Source organism: Protopterus annectens, chromosome 1.part1, assembly GCF_019279795.1.
Source record: "Protopterus annectens isolate FY-2018-M chromosome 1.part1, PAN1.0, whole genome shotgun sequence".
In the NCBI taxonomy this organism is placed as follows: Eukaryota; Metazoa; Chordata; order Ceratodontiformes; family Protopteridae; genus Protopterus; species Protopterus annectens.
In genome coordinates, this window is record NC_056726.1 from 1,512,762,318 (window position 1) to 1,512,781,300 (window position 18,983).

General features: G+C 39.0%; 1 protein-coding gene across 6 annotated transcripts in view; it reads left to right on the top strand.

Moving 5' to 3' along the window:
• ADGRB2 (adhesion G protein-coupled receptor B2) overlaps positions 1-18,983 on the top strand; it is a 5,411,420-nt gene that overhangs the window by 1,951,049 nt on the left and 3,441,388 nt on the right. The gene's annotated exons all lie outside the window — the stretch shown is intronic.

Here is an 18,983-nt window from a genome sequence, read left to right on the forward strand (position 1 = left end):
ACTAAAGGATGGTGCAAAATGCAACCAGGTCAGAGTGATATTTACAGGAGCAGAGTTATATGGGACTAAAGGATGGTCAGTCTTACAGTTGCAAATCTTCTTTGTATATTTCAGCAGCACTGAAATCTCCAGGCATCCATACCCCACTTGGCAAAAATATATTTAGTGAGTAAAAAAGTACTAGCACCTGATCGGAACATTTCCACATTATATTTATCAATGTTATCATCCAAAGTCCTCTGCTTTATGCTGCATCTCACCTTTTATTATTCTGAATTAAAATTCCTAGCAAATAAATTTCACTTCTCTTGTAGATTAAATACTTCCCTGTAAATTTCCATCAAAACATTTTAGTCTCATTGCTTGGCAAAATATGTAGCACATCTTTAAAAATCTACTTCCAGTCCTGTTTATGTCGTTTGCTTAAATTAATATTTCATCTGCTTCTTCACTTCCTGTAAGAGATCATTCCTAATTCTACATTTAAGAATATTACTCAGCTAACTGCCTTAAAAGTAATCTGCACATAAATTGGTTGCTTATTTGAAAATATTTGCATAAAGTAGCATGACAGGGAATATATTAAACAGGTTTGCTGAAATGGTTGTTTGAGTAAGTTATTTACTTAAAAAAATCTATCAAATGTCTGTATTTTATTTCTTTCTTAAAAGGTTTATGGATGATGCCAGACACTAATGCTAACATTTATTCTTATGTAAATGGTGTATTTATTGTATTATTCAGTAATTGATTAGGTTTATGCTGCTTTATCTTGTTATTCGAGGTTCACTATGATAAACGCTAACAGATGTCTTTTTACTTTCTCGGTCATTTGCAAAGCATATTTCCTACACTGGAGTGTCTGTTATGGGTCAGCTTCCTTGCCAAACAGTTTTGCTTCAATGATTTCTAAAAGGCATTAAAAAGTACCTTCATTTTAGGAATATGCAGCACCTGTCCTCACTTAGGATTTATTGTGCGATTTTAAACAATATATCTCGAGTGCTGTTATAACAAATTTTATTTTGTTTATGCACTTGTCATACAGCTATTTATTCACCTGCATGTGTCTACAGCTGGCTTTTTATTTCTATGTGAAATCTGGATGACTGCTAAAACGGGCTACTTCTGGCCATAACAGATATGGGCCACAGACAAAGAATTTGATTAATATTATAGAATGTACATGCTGAAAGGCTCACTTATGGTTCATAAATGCATTGCTTTGAAATTTCTTTGCATTGCAGTTTCACTGTAGTTTTATAACTGAACAGAACAAATGTTTAACTTCTGTGTAAAGTCAGACTTCCATGTAGAAATACAATGCCAAATTCAGACAGAAGAAAGAAACTGAAAAACAATAGTAGTCACAAGGTAAGGTGCTCCAAGAAACAGTTAAAAATGCATTTTAAAAAGGAACTGGTGCAAGCCAACAGTTTATGAAAGGTGGTGAAATATTTGGGCATGCCGAGTTATATTCCTGTTTTCCAAAAATGCACACTGGCTTCCATGCTTATTTATCTTTGATTTCATTTCTTAACATTATTACCTCAGTACCTTTTTTTGAATTGTTCAGACATGGGATGGCGCTACTAGGTTCAATGCCGTGGGCTGCCAAAAAATTGAAAACCAAACCCAACTGTAACACAATTATTGAATGTTGTAAAGGAAATTAAAGAACTGGTGGTGGGAAGGAGAAAACGGCATAGAAATAATCAGAATCTTTGGGAGAAATAAACACAGAAGAATGTTCAGGCACACTGATATTTCAGGGAAGTTATGGCTTGAACAATCCATGTTATAATGTTCAACTGAATAATTAAGACAGAAATTATACTTGTGTAATGTGTAAAAGGGAAGTATTTGGAATGGTTTGTTTTCCTTTAGATAACTAAATATGCACTCATGTTACCATGGAAGGTGCAACATTAATATAGATGTTTGAAAAATAATTAGAACTCAAACACAGGAAGAGATAATGTGACATGCTAGGCTTGGGAGACATATACAGATAATTTATCTATTTTATTTTAGTTTTTAGGTACTTCTGACTATAAAAATCCATACATGAGAGCCCAGTTAATTAGATCTGTACTTTTAGCACAAATACTAATCTTAGTAATTATGTGTGACATTGCAGACGTATGTCAGTTAACTGAAAACTGTTGACTTGTGTTTTCCTTTACCCATATACAGCTTGCTTATGCTTTGACAATTTCTCAACAATCACACTGAGTGAAATCTCACAAAATATAGAACTTCTAAAACAATAGCATAGCAAAGGGAAAACATAGATCTCTTTCTTCCTTATATACTAAATAATCATTTATTTTATTTAACATTTGTTTACTGGGAGTGCCATCGGGTCATAGACTAGTACTAAGCTAACTGCCCTTGTGGGTTATTTCAAGCAGAGCTAATTAAACCACATGAGAATCAAATCCTGCACCTTTTGACTATAAGGCAAATATCTTAACCATTTTGCAAACCTCCCTCTAATGATATCTCCTTAATCAATGAAGGTCTTAGCAGAGGTGAGGATCGTAAGGAGATGTCTGATTGGAACAGAGCTCATTTTCAGCAGAGGCCAGGGGAAAAAAGCTTCATAGGTAATTACAAAAAACTAGAGACATATAAGAAAATTACAAACATATAAGAGCACATTTGCATTGGATCATATTGAGTAAAATATGACATAAATATAGATGGTATATGAAACAGAAGAGTAATATACACATTGATACATTGTTACATACAATTACAATCGATAATTGAACAGTACAGTAGATACATGGTATATGATACAGAAGAGTAATATACACATTGATACATTGTTGCATACAATTACAATCAATAGTTGAACTGTGCAGTAGATACATGTTATGTGATACAGAAGAGCAATAAGCAGAGGTTACACAGTGATACTTTGTTACATACAATTACAATCAATAGTTGAACAGTGCAATAGATACATGGTATATGATACAGAAGAGTAATATACACATTGATACATTGTTACATGCAATTACAATCAATAGTTGAACTGTGCAGTAGATACATGGTATGTGATACAGAAGAGTAATAAGCAGAGGTTACACATTGATACATTGTTACATACAATTTCAATCAATAGTTGAAATGTGCAGAAGATTACATGTAGACACCAGTTTAGCCCACAGGTTTATCAGTGGTTGTTTGAAAGTGGAAGTAAGGGAAGAGCTAGGAAGAATCAAAAGAGAGGGAGATTTGGTCAGTACAGCAAGTATTAATTAGAAGGGTTCGTTAAATAGTGATAATGGATGTGAGCAGAGGAGTACAGGAAGCAAGGGAAAGACAGATAAGGTAGAGTGCGAGAAGTAGGTTATATTAGTTATGGGGGGGCGGGTATGAGAAAGGAGGTAAGCCAATAAGATTAGTTATATATGATGGACATAGTAAGGTAGTAAAGTGGTGTAGTTAGCTATTGACAAATTGGTAATAGAAGGAAGGTTTAGTCAGGACTAGTGAATGGGCAAAGCCATTTATTATTGTAGATGTTCCTGGGTAGGTTTTTAAATTCAGTTGGGTTGGCAGTAGTTATGATAGGATGTGAAATATTATTCCAAATTTTGGAGACATAGTTACAGAAGAGAGAGTCACTAGTGGCATTGTTGGCTTTGGATACTTGTCAGAGGGAATTATTTGGGGATTGGAAGACTCGAATGTTGGTGTAGGGATGGAGTAATTGCTGAAAAGTGGGAGATTTTTCCAGTTGGTGAACCAGTCTGTGGGCAGTTAGGAGTTGAGTATAGGTTAAGTAATAGGATAATTCTGGCCAGTTAAGTTGTTGTAAGGCAGAACAGTGGTGAGACCTGTGAAGGGTGTTGTAGTGAATTTAGCAATTTTATTGTAGCAGGTTTCTTGTTTGGTAAGATCAGTTTTCTTTAGATTGATGAAGATAGGAGAGGCATAGTGCATGGTGGAGAGTAGGTGAGTTCTGGAGATTGCCAGTACTGTGGTGCTAGTGAGGAAGGGCTTGAGTCTGCATAGAGTTCTTAGTTTTGCATGTGTCTTTTTGATAGCTTGGGATAGGTGTGAATTGAATTTCAATTTATTGTCTATTAGCATACCTAGTAATTTTGCCCAATCTACAGTCGATATTATGGTATTGTTGTAAGAATATGGCTGAAACAGAGTTGTGAGGTCACGTGATTTACTGGGCTTAAAGAGCACGAGTTTAGTTTGGGATGGGGTCAGGATTAGTTGTGTGTCTTTAGAATGAAACAATATAAAAGAGGTATTTGCTTAATTGTTCAGTGAAATGTAACAAAATACTTGACTTTTCAGGCAACAGCATTAAAAAAAAAATAGATCTTTATCTTCCCTAAGAAGACAGATGGTGCACAGAATGAAGAAGCTGTTAATAAACATTTTCCTGTGGCGCAAAGTTTAATTCCCTCAACACATTCCACCTGAGTCTGAAAGAAGTCCATGGAGATCAATGTTCTGACCAAGTCAGCAAATACAAATAAAAATAAATAAAAAATCATTGGGATTATTCACAATGAAGTATGAAAGAATATAAAGAGATTGTTACAAAATTCCATGAGGACTGACATTTATTTACTTACATTTATTTACCGAGAAAGTTTGACAGGGCACAAAATCCTTTACTGTGGAGGCCCGTAGAGGAAAAACTCCGGAATTGCATACAGTGAAAATATAAAATAAATCAATATATAGTGGAATGTTTACAAAATCAATGTATAATAGATGCACTAAAACTACTAAATAAATCTATGTACATTACAAATTCACCAAAAATAATTTTATAATGCAGATACATTAAGTACTTTTATAGGGAAACCAGAAATGCACACAGGATGCACAAACAGAAATATCAGTAGATGATGTAACGTGCAGTTGCTAGTTTTAGATGAAAAATATAAAGATGAAAAAGATAAGTATAGACAGAAGAATTTTAATGGAAAATATATATAAATATATATATATATATATATATATATATATATAAATATATATATACAAATTTTAAAAAGGAAGATCATGGCAAGAGATAGTTAACTGAAATTGCTGTCAGTAAGGCAGGCTTGTTTGTATTTCTGAGTACGGGGATTATTCCATATCACATGCAGCTATGCATTGCTAGGTGAAGAAAGTACTGAAGGGGCCCAATTACCAAGTGGCAGTGAGGAATGATAAAAGCCGAGATGCTTGTAAGTAGAAGTTTAAATTGTCGAAAGTTTACAATGAGTCTCAATGAAAGAGAGATGATTCCACATTCTAGTGAAACTAGGTATTGCAAGCATGGTATCTTTTGCATCGGTAAATAATGTCATCGGCTACTTTTAATAGTGAGAGCACAAAAGGTAATTAGGTAGCTCCATCCATTTGAACAGCCAAACAGTGGTGGGTCCTGGATGGAAAGTTAGCCACAGACACTGCTTATATCAAATTATCTACTCCTCTTTATAAGCACTATTGGTACAGAACACTCCCTTCCTTCAAGAAAAATAAATTTTCTGCCTCAGAGTTCATAAGTTTTGTTCAGTCTCTTCAGGACAATCTGTACTATTAAAAAGAATACAGACTCAGCACTAGATAACAGTTGGTTGTCTAACTCCAAAGCCTTCTCATTGCCTTGTCGCTCCCAGTTTGACTATACTGGAAAGACTCACTCAGACTCTGCCATAGATTGCTGTAAAGGAAAGGTTAGTTTGTTTGTGCTTTCTTGAATTTTCCATGTTGTAGCATATTTTCTTTACACTGTGTTTTACTTGCATTCTGCTTTTAATTGCATATTTAAGTTAGCAAAGAGACTAGAACTGTGTCGGTTGTGAGTCGCCCAGAAATTACATTTCCCCCGCTTTCCCAGCCTAGTGCTGCTGTATTTTTAATCTCAATTGTCTGTCTAGTTGCCAGCCCTTTTATGTTGATTTGGCCACATAATTCCTTCCCTCTCCTCTTTCTTTGGCTATTGTGAGTAAGCACAAAATTATCATTTTGTGAAATGACTCCCCTTCAGCTATTTAAATTTATTGTCTAGTCCATAATATTACATCGTGCCAAAATGCTAAATGGCCACCCCTTCCAGTCAATCTTGTTTGCTTAAAAGTAGTAGCTAGAGCTTAAATTGCCCCTTCATTCATATTTAACTGCTTAGTGCACACTGCAACTCTTAGGATATTGACTCATTTTCCCATCTTACCTTTTAAATCTACAACTTCTGGTGCAACACCGCCAATTATTGAAGAGCCCACATTCTGTGGCCTGCTTCTCATCTTGAGACTGATGACACTGTGTTGCTTCTGGTGAGAAAAGAAGCAAAGGAGCATTGTATCCCAGCAAAGTGAAGTTGTGCTGAGACCAGCAATAGTATTAGCCAGGTGGTAGCCAATCAGGAGAATGCCCTCTTTTCATCATTCTTACCAAATTAATTATTTTTTCAGTAAGTACTGCTTGATTAGCTGACATCTAACCTAACATCAGAATATCTCCCTAAGTTCTTCGCCCGTAAATCATCAGGGTCTACTCTAGTAGTTTCCCCTCAAGTGTTTGGCAGTGCCCTATATATACACAGACACCTTGAGTGATATTTTTCCTGTAAAAGCATCCCTGAAATTTTATCAATACCTAGTTGCACACAGGGCAGCTAGTTTGCTGTGATAAGAACTGCTCCCAGAGCTGTAAACCAGGTACTCCTGACATTACTTTGTATTTTCACCGCAACCTGCAAATCAATAAAAAAGCGCCTACTACCACTATCTCCATTACTGGCTTGATGGATGTGGGCATCCCAAGACTATGAAGAAATTGCCTGATGTTTACTGGCAACCAGCTAATTCTCAAACAAACTGATAAGGTATGTGAGAGTTGTGTTTATCTAATATCACCGGAGACAATGCTCTCACATTAAAGCACTCATAATGTCAGTCAGGTTGTCAGTAGTACACATGCTACACCCATCACACACACAGTACAAAGCATATGCATACACCCGTATGTGCTGAGGCAATTAAATATAACCTTCCTAAACCTAAAAGTCCTCCTAGATGAAGTACATATATAACAAATACCCAGCAGCCCTAACTACACTCTTTCAAAACAACACCCACATCATCACATACCGGCACATCTCATGGACCCTCTACTTCTAAGCCCACAAGACAAGCCACCACACAATCCAACATTCTGGTCACTGGAGACCCCATTCTGAGACACATTGATGTCCCTCTCACCAGGCTGAGCAATGATAAAGTCACGGTCAGTTGCTTATTAGGGGCCAAGATCTGCTACATTACACATGCACTCAGGTCATTGGACCATAAGTACCTATATCATTCAGTGATAGTCCATGTGAGTATAAATGACCTGAGATGTACTTCCTTAGACGATATGAAAACAGATATCTTGGAGCTCTTGGAATGTGTATCCCAGGCTAGTATGAGCCTAGAATTGAGCAGCATTTTACCTTCTCCAAAGATGATGCCACAATATGAACAGAAGATGACTGACTTTAATAATTGGCATAGTTTCTGGTGTCATTCTAAGGGGATGCAATATTTGTCAGAATGGAAGGAGATGGTCAACAGGCCATGCTGCTTTACTGGGGCTGGTTTAAACTTCTCCCCTCTAGGCATTCAAATTTTAGCTAAAACACTGTCCTCCCCCACAGTGTCTTTTTTTAGGCAATAACAAACTTAAACTACTTCTGACATAGCAAATCAAAAAACAAGAAAATAAAGGTGCTATACTGCTAGGTGCTAGGAGTCCAAAAAAGAATCTCCACTCCCTACAAGCTCTCCTTAACCTAGAGAATACTGATATCTGTGCGGTTTCTGAAACAGGGTTTAAAGCCACAGAGAGCACACTGGCAGTGCAAGGCTATAAATCCTTCCCACATTTAGACCGGCTACTACACAGACAGGGAGTAAAGGTGGAGGTGTCTTAATTTACCTAAAAATAAATATACCTCTAGGCTGGTCAAACAGGACAGTGCACTTGAGGTTCTCAATATTCAAATCACCATAGGCAAAATCCAATAGCACCTCCTTGCAAGCTATATCTCTCCCTCTATGACCCAGGAAACCCGTAACATTTATTTTAGCTTACTGGAAGTACATGCATGACTTTTATTACCCAACTATTAACTGGGAATCATATATGACACCAAACGTGCAGGCATAGATATTCCTGTATTTTGGAAACACAAACTATGTGTACCAGATTGTTAATATGCTGACTAGGGGTGCAAACAAACTGGATCTGTTCCTCACTAACATGAGAGAATGTTGCATGCTCCCTAATTTAATTTCCTCTCTGGTAAACCCGGACAAAAAAGCAGCTACCTTTGAAGTAAAAATAAAACCTGAACCCCCAGCTAACCCTGTAATGTTCAGGAACTATTCTAAGGCTAACTTTCTACTATTAAGTGATAACCTGGCAACATTTCAAGGCTCCATGTATTCTAAAAACACTGCTGCCTACACAGAACTGTTCATAGAAACCTTATACAAGCATGTCAATAACAGCATAGAGGGATCTGTAACCACCAGGAGTAAATACAGAACTTACTCAAAACACAAGCCACCCTGGTGGAATCACAACATTAGTGGGATATATAGCAGAAGGAAGACAATCATGGCAACAAACAGGAGGTGTAGCACAACAGAATAAAAGTACTCTCGTGAAACTAAACAAACAATGCAGAGGAAAGATAAAATCTGCGAAGGTGACATTTGAAGTAAACATGGCCTCCCAGGGCAAGGACAACCACAAGACATTCTTTAGCTGTGTCTGCAACCTCAAACACATACAGAATTGAGGCAAAAGATGTAGTAAACCTACTGGCTGATAAAACAGCTGCAACTTTACCCGTCTTTCCTCCTCAACTTCCCCTCAGGAAATACCATCAAATATAACTCACCTTACCGTCATTAGGGAACAGGTCCTCAATGCTCTCTATAAGGCCAAGAAAACTGCATCGAAAAGTGCAGACAATATTTTTAATTTCTTCAAGTCTTTTAGGTTTCTAATACCATGGCAGGAATGGACCCCATTCCTAAGTCAAAGTATGATAAAATTTCATGAAATTAGTATTGTTTCAATCTTTAATGTTAGCCAGAAGTGCTCTTCGCAGCAACCTCAATGTGCAGAGAACTGACTCCTTCTGCATTTCATATGGAGTTACATGCATCTGTAACATACCAAACCAGTGCGATTGTAATTTGTTTTATACGACCCGTTGCTCCCACTGCTATTGGAACTGTCTGGGTATTGGGGTATTGTTCTTCTGCACTGCCCTTGTTTCTGCCTACAAATCCTGGTGTTTTATGACTGTATCTCTCTGTTCATCAGACACTGTAATAACTGGGTGTAGCAATTTCAATGATCAATGTTACTTTTGCCTTCTTTTTGTGGAATACTATATCTGTTTTTTTGTATTTCTTTTCTGACCTGTTGGCGATGGTTGATCCGCTGTGACATAGACTTCATCGTTCTCTATAATGATTTGTGGCTTATGCTTCCAATACTTCTTAACCACTTCAATATTGTAATGTTTGCACAATCTCCAATGCGACTGTCTTGCTACATTATTATGGCTTTCAGCGTACAGCCCTTCTGCCATTAATATATCACCCCCAGCAACAAGATGTGTGAGTGTTTCCAATTCTGTTTTACAAAACCTACATTTGTCTGTTCCTCCCACGTGTTCAGTGGACTTTGTAAACCGTCTACATAGTCCACTGTCCTTGGCCACCAATATTAACCTTTCATCTCTTGGTTTAAATTCACCTCTTCTTAAACATTATTGCATTTCATCCTGATCAAGAGTTTTCTATATTTACAACTGTATTCATGCATTTTCCACATTTCTTACCTTCTCATATGATCCTTCACCTTATATTCTTTCTTTTATTTTTTCACATATTCAGTTGCTGCCTGATTTTTATCTACTTCTGGTTTGATTTCCATTCCTGCTTGATGCTGATATGCTTCTGCTAAACTAAGCAGGGAAGTCGTCTTAGACTTATTCTCTTCATGTTTTAAAACTTTCACTACATTTGGGTCTTGTGAGGTCAGCAGATATGTATGCAGTCCTTCGATTACAGATCTATACCTGTAACCAGTTTTGAGGAGGCCCATATCTCCTTCAGAATGGGGAATATGTCTTGGTATGCACTGATTTTTATAAATTATTTGAAGAGTATGAAGCATCCTTCATGTTTTCCTGTCCAACCTATCTTACTCCTTTTGGGGCCAGTCGGTCACTCCAAAACTGACAGGAAGAACACATTGGTTTATAGTTTGGACTTTACTCCTAGATGTCAGCTCTGTTTTCAATATTAATTTAAATCTTCTAAAATATTCCTTACTAAGTTTTATTCACATTTGTTCATGTTTTATTGTTGATCCTTCATCACCTTTAAAGGTTGCTTTTGCACATTTATCAAGACCAAATGACATTCTTATATCATCTAAAAAAAATTTGACCACTTGCAGTTGTGCTTTCAGTTCCTCATCTGATGAACTATACAGTTTTATATCATCTACAAAAGGAAGATGAGAGGTCTTTACTCTTTATTGTTTTCTAGGACTCAAATTGTAGCCATGGCCTAATCTGTTAAGTAGACAGCTTAATTGGTTAAGGGCAAGACAAAAGAGCAGTGGTGACAGAGAGTCACCATGGAATATTCCCCTTTCAATTTTTATCCCTGGAATAATAATTTGTCCTTTATCATGGTCTAACTGCAAAATGGTTTGCCATTGTTTCATGGTCGTTGTAATGTAATGATCAGTGTAGGGTGTATCTTATACATTTTTATGCAGTATTTTATCCATGCATGTGGGGTACTGTTTTATCCATGCATGGGGGTACTGTTTTATCCATGCATGTGGGGTACTGTTTTATCCATGAATGTGGGATACTGTCAAATGCTTTTTGTAGTCTATCCATGCTATACTTAGATTTTTCCCCTTTTTACAGTTCTCCATTATAACTTTATTTAACAACAAATGATCCTTTGTTCCATATGACTTGCTTTTAATACCTTTTTGTTCTACTGCCATGACTGAGTTTTCTTCTAAATGAGAATAAACTCTTTCGGCATGAATTCCAGTGTATAGTTTATACGTCGTTGGAAGACAAGTTATTGGTCTATAGTTTTTAGGATACATTACAGGTTCACTCTTAATAAGAGTATTGTTTTTCCTGTTAACCAGGCTGGTGTCTGTTTGGGGTGTGCATATAAATAGTTCTTACTTGTGGCTAAGTCTTCATGTAAAGATGTTAATACTTTTAGCCAGAAGTTAGGTGCTGCATCTGGGCCTGGGTTTTGCAGTTAGGAGCTTTCTTAACTTTATTTCAGTCTCTCTGGCTGTTACTTCATCTCATTTAATATCCTGCAGATTAAAATTTGCAGTCTTTCACTTCTTCTATCAGTTTAGCATATTTGTTATGTTCCACAGGATCTTCATAGACATTTCTCCAAAATGTATCCTAGTTCTTCTTTTTTAGGTGGTGTTTCAGTTCTTTTGCCTTGTTTCCCAACTATGTATAAAACTTTTTTGGGTCATCAATAAATTACTTATTTGTATTTTTCCTCTATATTTATCTGCAAATCTTCAAAGTTTTTCTGCCTGTGTTGATATTTTTAGTTTATTATTTGCAATAGTGCATGATAGATCCTGATCTGTTCTGATATGCAGATTACTTTTATCATGCCTATCTTTCTGAGTATTTTTGTTGATCTGTGCCCTCTACTATACTCTTTTAACAGTGACACTTCTTGTCTTAATTGCTTTATAGTTCTCTATTCCATGCTTCCATGATGGCATTTGATTTCTCCTCTTCCTTTCCCTTACTACCCCGTGTTCTTGTGGCAAAACTCTATCTATTAGTTTAGCTACACAGTAATATATCCTATTTACGTCTGTTATAGCACATGAATCTCTATGGGCAGTCCTAATTACTGTGTTCATTTTGTCAAAAGTCTAACTTTTTGAATTTAATTGACTTTCTGTAGTCTATTTTATTGATCTTAATATGTCTGTCCATCTCTATTAAATCAAGCAACTCTTCTCTTAGATCATTCTTCTAAACTGAGGGCACATTCTGTGTTCTCTATTTCGTCTGGGCATTCTATAGAAAGTTCCAGATCATGTGTGTCACATTCTCTTCAGTTTCATCCAGTGTCATCTGTCACACTTTGATATGGGACCTCACTGGCCTGTCACACCACAACATTGAGTGTGTCAGAGTTGCCACAGTTTCCTGTTCCTTCCCTACTTGTGCAACTCCAACTGAAGTTTTGGACTGGTTTCCCATACTCCAAAGTATCTTCATATGGCAACTGATCACATGTTTCCTGTGCCACTGTTTTCTCCTTAATTTGGAGATCCATTGCCCTGTCCTGCTGTGAAGATGTCTGAGTTAGATTTTCTACATTAAATCCTTCACTTTGCAGGTAATCTATAACCTCAGTTTCTATTTCTTTAACTTCTCCATTACTAATCCACTGTTTTGCTTTTCCTGTTTGTTTTCTTTACAAATATCTTTGGTGCTGCTCTTTTTGTATTGATTAGTTTTGTTTTCTCCTTTGCATAAATATTGCACCATATTAAATCTCTTTTTCTTTGCCATGTCCATATTTCTTCTTCAGATGTTGCCTGCTCGTCTTGTTTCTCCCTACTTTGGGGACTCGTTGTTTCATCATGCTGTGATATAGCCTGTGTTAGACTTCATGCACTAAATCCTTCACTTTGCAATTATTCCATAACTTCAGCTTCTACTTTCGATTCTATGTTCACTCTTTGTGATCTTATTTTTTCATTGTGAATTTTTCCATATCTGGATGTCTTTGTCTGTATTTCTCTTCCAATATCTTTGGGGTGCCTTTTTGTGTTGATTGATTTGGCTTTCTCCGTTGTGTAAATATTGCAATATGTCTGATCTCACTTTCTTTCATAGGTTCATAGATTCATACTAGGCTATCTGCCCTAGGGCATTTATAAGCCTAGCCAGAGTGTGTTTGGCTTTCGCCACCCATTTTAAATTAATTTTGCTATGCCCTTTTTCGAGGTTAGTATACTGTGCCTCTGTCTAACAGTGACACAGAAGTGATACCCGGGATAAACCTACGATCTCCCATCCACTCATCAAGATTCCTCTTGAAGAGAGTCAATGAGGGACTCTGCCTAACCTGGACTGGGATTTTATTCCAGAGTGAAGGGAAACTCTGGGTTATGAATCTGTCCCTCCAGCATGTCCTATTTATTTCAGTGCTGAGGTTCAAGTCTCTCGAGCGTGTAGCTCAATGGGATTTGGATTTTCTGGGGTGCAGCATGTCCATTAATTCCGGGTTGGGCATGGCTTTATACGTCAGGCACAGATCACCTCTGAATAGGCGGTATGCCACTGAGTAGAGCTGGAGTTTCTTTAACCGGGCAGCATATGGCATCTGTTTGAGCCCTTTGATCCTCTTGGTGAGGTACTTTTGGGGTCTTTCCAGTTGCTGTAGGTGTCTGGTAAGGTACATCCCAAAAGGGGCATTGTACTCAATTATGGGCCTGATGAGGGATGAGTAAAGAGGCACGATGACCTCCCCTGATCTAGATGTGAATCCCTTCAAGATTATGTGGGCTATATAAAATGTTTTTCTAACCACTTTGGCCACGTGGTTGGCAAATGAGAGATTGCTATCAACTTGGGTCCCCAGGTCCCTAATTACTTCTTCTGTACTTAATGGATTACCACCTATGTGGTAAATTGTGGGCACTTTGTTTTTGCCAAAGGGGATAACTATACACTTTTTGGCATTTAGCTTGAGGCCATGGCTCTGGCACCAGTTGTCTGTTTCTATGAGGCCCTTTTGGAGGATGCTTGTGTTGGCTGGAGAGTCGATTATGGCGCCCAGTTTGCAGTCATCTGCGAACATGGTCAGCCACAGTCCTTCCGTGTTGGCCTGTACCTCCGAGAAATATATACCGAACAAGAGAGGTCCCAGGACTGAGCCTTGTGGGACACCACTTGTAACTGGTTTGGAGTCTGACATGGCTCCAGCAATTCTAACCATGTGGGTTCTGTCCTTGAGCCAGTTTGCAATCCATCTAGTGACATAGGGGTTTATATTTAAGCTGGTGAGCTTATCTATAATGCCCGAGTGCGGTATTGTATCGAAGGCTTTTGCGAGGTCCAGGTAGGCTTTGTGGACCACCTTCCCCTCGTCAATGGCCTTGGTGACTGTTTCAAAGAAATCAACCAGGTTTAAGAGGCAGAATCTGCCCTTAACAAAGCCGAACTGGGTAGGATCCAGTGTCTGTAGGTCCCCAATATCTTTATTTATGAGGTCCATGATGATCCTTTCCATAGCTTTGCAGACCAAGCTAGTCAGGCTTATGGGGCGATAGTTTCCAGGATCCGTTGAGGCACCACCTTTATAGAGAGGGACCACTGTTGCTGTACGCCACTCTTTGGGCACATATCCTGTAGTAAGGCTGACATTGAACAGTAGTTTTGTGTTTGGGTTTAGCTCTTCTTGGAGTTCATGTAGGACGCAGCCCGGGACACCGTCTTGTCCCATTGATGCTGTGTTTTTTGCTTTGGAGAGGGCGGCTCTTACCTGAGCATCTGAGATGTCAGGAGGCAGCACTCTGCTGGGATAGATATTTGCCCTTTTGGTGGGGAGGGGGGGGGGTTTGCGCTGAACCTGTCAGCTAGGATGTTGGCAATGTCTGTGGGTTCAGTGTATTTTTTGTCATTTTGGACTAATTCTGAGCATATCTGGGATTTCCCACCCAGGTTCCTAACATAACTAAAGAAAGCCTTGTGATTATCCTTAGTGTCCTGTGCAATTTTTCTCTCGAAGCTGGCCTTAGACAATTTTATGAGTGCCTTCCCTTTTTGGGATTTTGCTCTATCATTTAGTAGCTTCCTCCTTCTATTGTATAGTTTGTTTATGGCTGGGGTCCACCAGACAGGACGTCTGCCTTTGGAGGATTGGGTCTTGGTTTTATTTGGGATCGCATGATCCATGCATTCCTGAAGGTGTTCATAGAATGCGTTTATAAAGGATTCTGCGGTCTGGGCCGTATTTTCCACAGGCCTGGGGGCTTTGAAGGATTCCACCTCGGTTTTGAGGAGTGTGAAATTTGCTTTAGAGAAGTTTTTCACTGTGGTTTTCTGGGCAGGGGGTGGGGTTGGGATGTGAATATCCAGTGAGATTAGTTTATGGTCTGATCTTACCAGTGAGGGATACACTTCTGGTCTGGAGCATAGAGTCCCCATGTTGGTGATGATCAGGTCCAGTATGTTTTCCCCTCTTGTTGGAGTGGTAACAAGTTGTTCCATAGCATTTGAGTTTATAAATTCTAGGAACCTTTGGGCTAGGGTGTTGGAGCTAGAGTAATGCTCCCAGTCTATGTTTGGGTAGTTGAAGTCGCCCAATATAATGGTGTTTGGAGAGACCTTCATATTTTCCAGTGTTCTCAGGAAGGCCGAGTGGGGTTCCTGGGTTTGGGAGGGTGGTCTGTAGCAGGCTATAAACTGGAAGGCAGTTTTACCCACTGTTAGTTGCACATGGATAGTCTCTGATGCTTCGTGCTTTGCCACCAACCTGGAGGTGTGGGTATCTTTGATGAATATCGATACTCCCCCTCCTTTTGTGGTTCGGTCCAAGTTTTGGGGCCGAGAAGCATGGTATGAGGTATAACCTGGTAGTGCTGGGGTGCTCTCGGGAGCCCTGAACCAGGTTTCTGTTACTGCACAGATATCGATGTTCTCCATGCTAAGGAGAGTTTCGAGTGCATGCATCTTGAGGTTTAGACTTCTGGCGTTGAGTAGCATTACTCTTAGTTTCTTATCCCTTGTGATACCTATGGAGGTGGGTTTGTCTTTTGAGCCTTGCCTATAAAAGGCACTATGGGGGTAGCAAGAGCCTTTGCCAATATCCGAAAGCCCAGGGGTGACAGGTGCAAGCTGTCCCTAGCGAAGCATCGTGGCTTGTCGAGCATATCATCCCAAGCTGACAGGCATTGGATCCCCTTTGAATGACACCAGTACTTGCCAATTGTTGAAATTGATCATCTTGTCTTCATATTGTGGCATCATTCTTGGTGAGGGTAAGATGCTACTCAAGGTCAGGGTCATACCGGCCTGGGCTACATGCTCAGAGAGCTCCTTTATGTCTCTTTTCATGTAGTCCAGGGAGGAACGTCTCAGGTCATTCACACCAGCATGGACAATGACTGAGTCATATTTGTACTTGCCTTGGAGTGACCTGAGTGCTTGTGTTATGTGGTGGATCCTAGCACCCGACAGACTGCTCACCATGACCCTCTCCTTGTTCAGCCTGGTGAGCGGGACGTCAGTGTGCCTGACGATAGAGTCACCTATTACAAGTGTATCAGGTGTGTTGTTTAGTCTTAAGGGCTGTGACTGTTCGGCACACTGGCTTTGTGAGATATGTGTTGCACGTGTTTTGTTTTGGGGTAGCGGTTGCTTGGGTGTCTGCTTTGGAGGTCTCTGCTGCTTAGGCAGATCTTTATTTAGAGCCTCCAAGTATGTTTTTGTGTGATTATGTGTTTGGTTTGCTGTCGTGGTAGGTCTATGTGAGACTGGAATTGTAGTGAGTGTGGTTTCCTTCTCCTCCTGACTGGTTATGCCAGTACTGAGTTGAGAGAGCTTAGCCTCCAGTTTGGCTATATGGTTGCATCTTTCACATGTACATATTTTATTTTTATACCTTTCAAAAGTCTCTAGATTTTGTTGTTTATAATTTTGTACTTCATCAATCATTTCTTTTTCCAAATGGCCCAAGGTTTCTTGGTCTGTATAATGTTTTTTTTTTCACAAATATGTTGCATTAATGAATACAATTTTTTATTTGAAGCTTCTGACAGTTTTTCTTTTGGAAGTGCTTTTCTTTCCTCTAATTTGCTTAATTGTTTTGTATATCTTATATCTGGAAATTCTGAGCTTCTTGCATAATGGTAACATAATTTCTTTCTTGTCCACAACAGTCCGATCTATCCTCATTGTGGCGCTTTTTTGATCTATCAGATTTTGTGATTTTTGTGGACTGCTACTTCCTTTTAAAACAGAGGGCCATCCTCTCCCTGAGCCTGTCCTAACCCCATTGTAGGAATGTTTCTGTGTCTTGAAGATTCTACACTGTCACGTTTTCCACTGCTGGCACCAGTGTGCCTACCAGGGCTGGGCACTTTTTTATCCTGGGTCTTGTGCACCCAGTTATCCTTTTTATTTTTAAGCTGCTTCTGCCCATGATATATGCTATATAAAATGCAAGTGTTGACTTGATGAGATTTTGTGAAAAACAGTGTCCACCTCATGAAGGTACTCAACAAGACTTGTGGATAAATTAATTTACAGCAATGCTACTCTCCTTTGCTTTTTGACTCATCATCTGTTCATTCTGATCCCTTATATATAGCATGAAATATGACCTCTCAGGCCCCTGTGAGTCACTATTTAACCCTCCATACAAGCTTAATGTTTCATGAAAGGAGAACAGGAGCACAACTGTGGGCCATTTACAGACCCTGGACACTACTGACCCATGAGTCTCACTAGTCTGATGTGGAGAGACATGGAAAGCATATCATGCAAATTATCAATAATTATCAATAATGCCACAGGAAACCTGTCAACAGTGGATGCAATCCATTTTTTTTTTCATCATAGAAAGGCCATGCTTACTCAGCCTGGTGGATTTCTTTGAGAAGGTCATGAAAGCAATGAATGAGGTCAAAATGGTTCACACTGCATACCTTCACCTGGTCAAGGCACAAGCAACAATACTTCATTCGGGCATTGTTGACAAACTCAGGAGGTTGGGTATAAACCCTTATGTCACTCAGTAGAGATCCATCTGGCTCACAGACAGAACCCAAGAAGTCAGAATTGGGCAGTCCGCCTCTAGAAAGAGGACAGCCATAAAAAGGAGTACCTCCAGCTTTAGTCCTGGGACTGCTTCTTTTTGGTATTTACTTATTTGAAGTCAAGGCCAATATCCAGGGCCTCTGGCTGACCAGATTTGCAGTGGATTGCAAATTTGGAGCAGTCATAGATTCCTCCACTGATTGTAATGTTCTCCAAGAAGGGCTGACACAGACAACTAAATTTTGTCAGAGCCATGCAGACAAAAAACTTGATTCAGAGCCATGGACTAAAAGTAAATATCAGAAAGTGCATAATAGTATCCTTCGGGAAGTCATCCACACCTCATTGCAACCATATTGACAACCTACCCCTTAAGAGTTGACTCAGGGTTTTGGGGCACACATAGATAGTAATGTAGCCTTTGACCATCATATGTTTGTGATGAGGAAATCTTTCTGTTTTGTGCAACTTATAAACAAAGGTTTATAACTTATAAAGGTTTATAACTTATAAACAAAGGTATGGCATCTTGGATCAAGGAGGTCATTGTTTCACTGTATTCAGCATTCATCAGACCTATCATTGACTGCAGTGCCCACTTTGCTATATACCTAACCAGGTACATCAAACAACTGCAACATCCACAGACGTTCCTCACTAAAAGAATGCAAAGTGTAGGTAACACATCCTATACAGGCAACTTCAAAGCTCTACCCTTGTATTCTGTCTCCTACAGTCCATAGTGGGAAGATCTATTCCTGCCATACAAGGCATTGTCAGACCTCACTCTGATGGGCCTCCTGCATGTCCACAAAACAAGCAGAGCAGCAGCAGATTTACCTGTTCTAAGGACTTAAACCTTCCCTGTAATGTAAATAAGACCTGGTAGAGAGATGGGTATGTGTCCCAGAGATTACCCCTTCTCTAGAACAGACTGTCCACCCATGTGAAGCAGAGTTCCTCCCTAACCTAATTCAAGTGTAACTTCGAAAATTGGATGAGGAACAGGAAATTCATCACTGGTTTAGCACGTATGTCTCTAATGGACACAGACAGCCTGTAAACAGTCCATCTCCCAGGACCC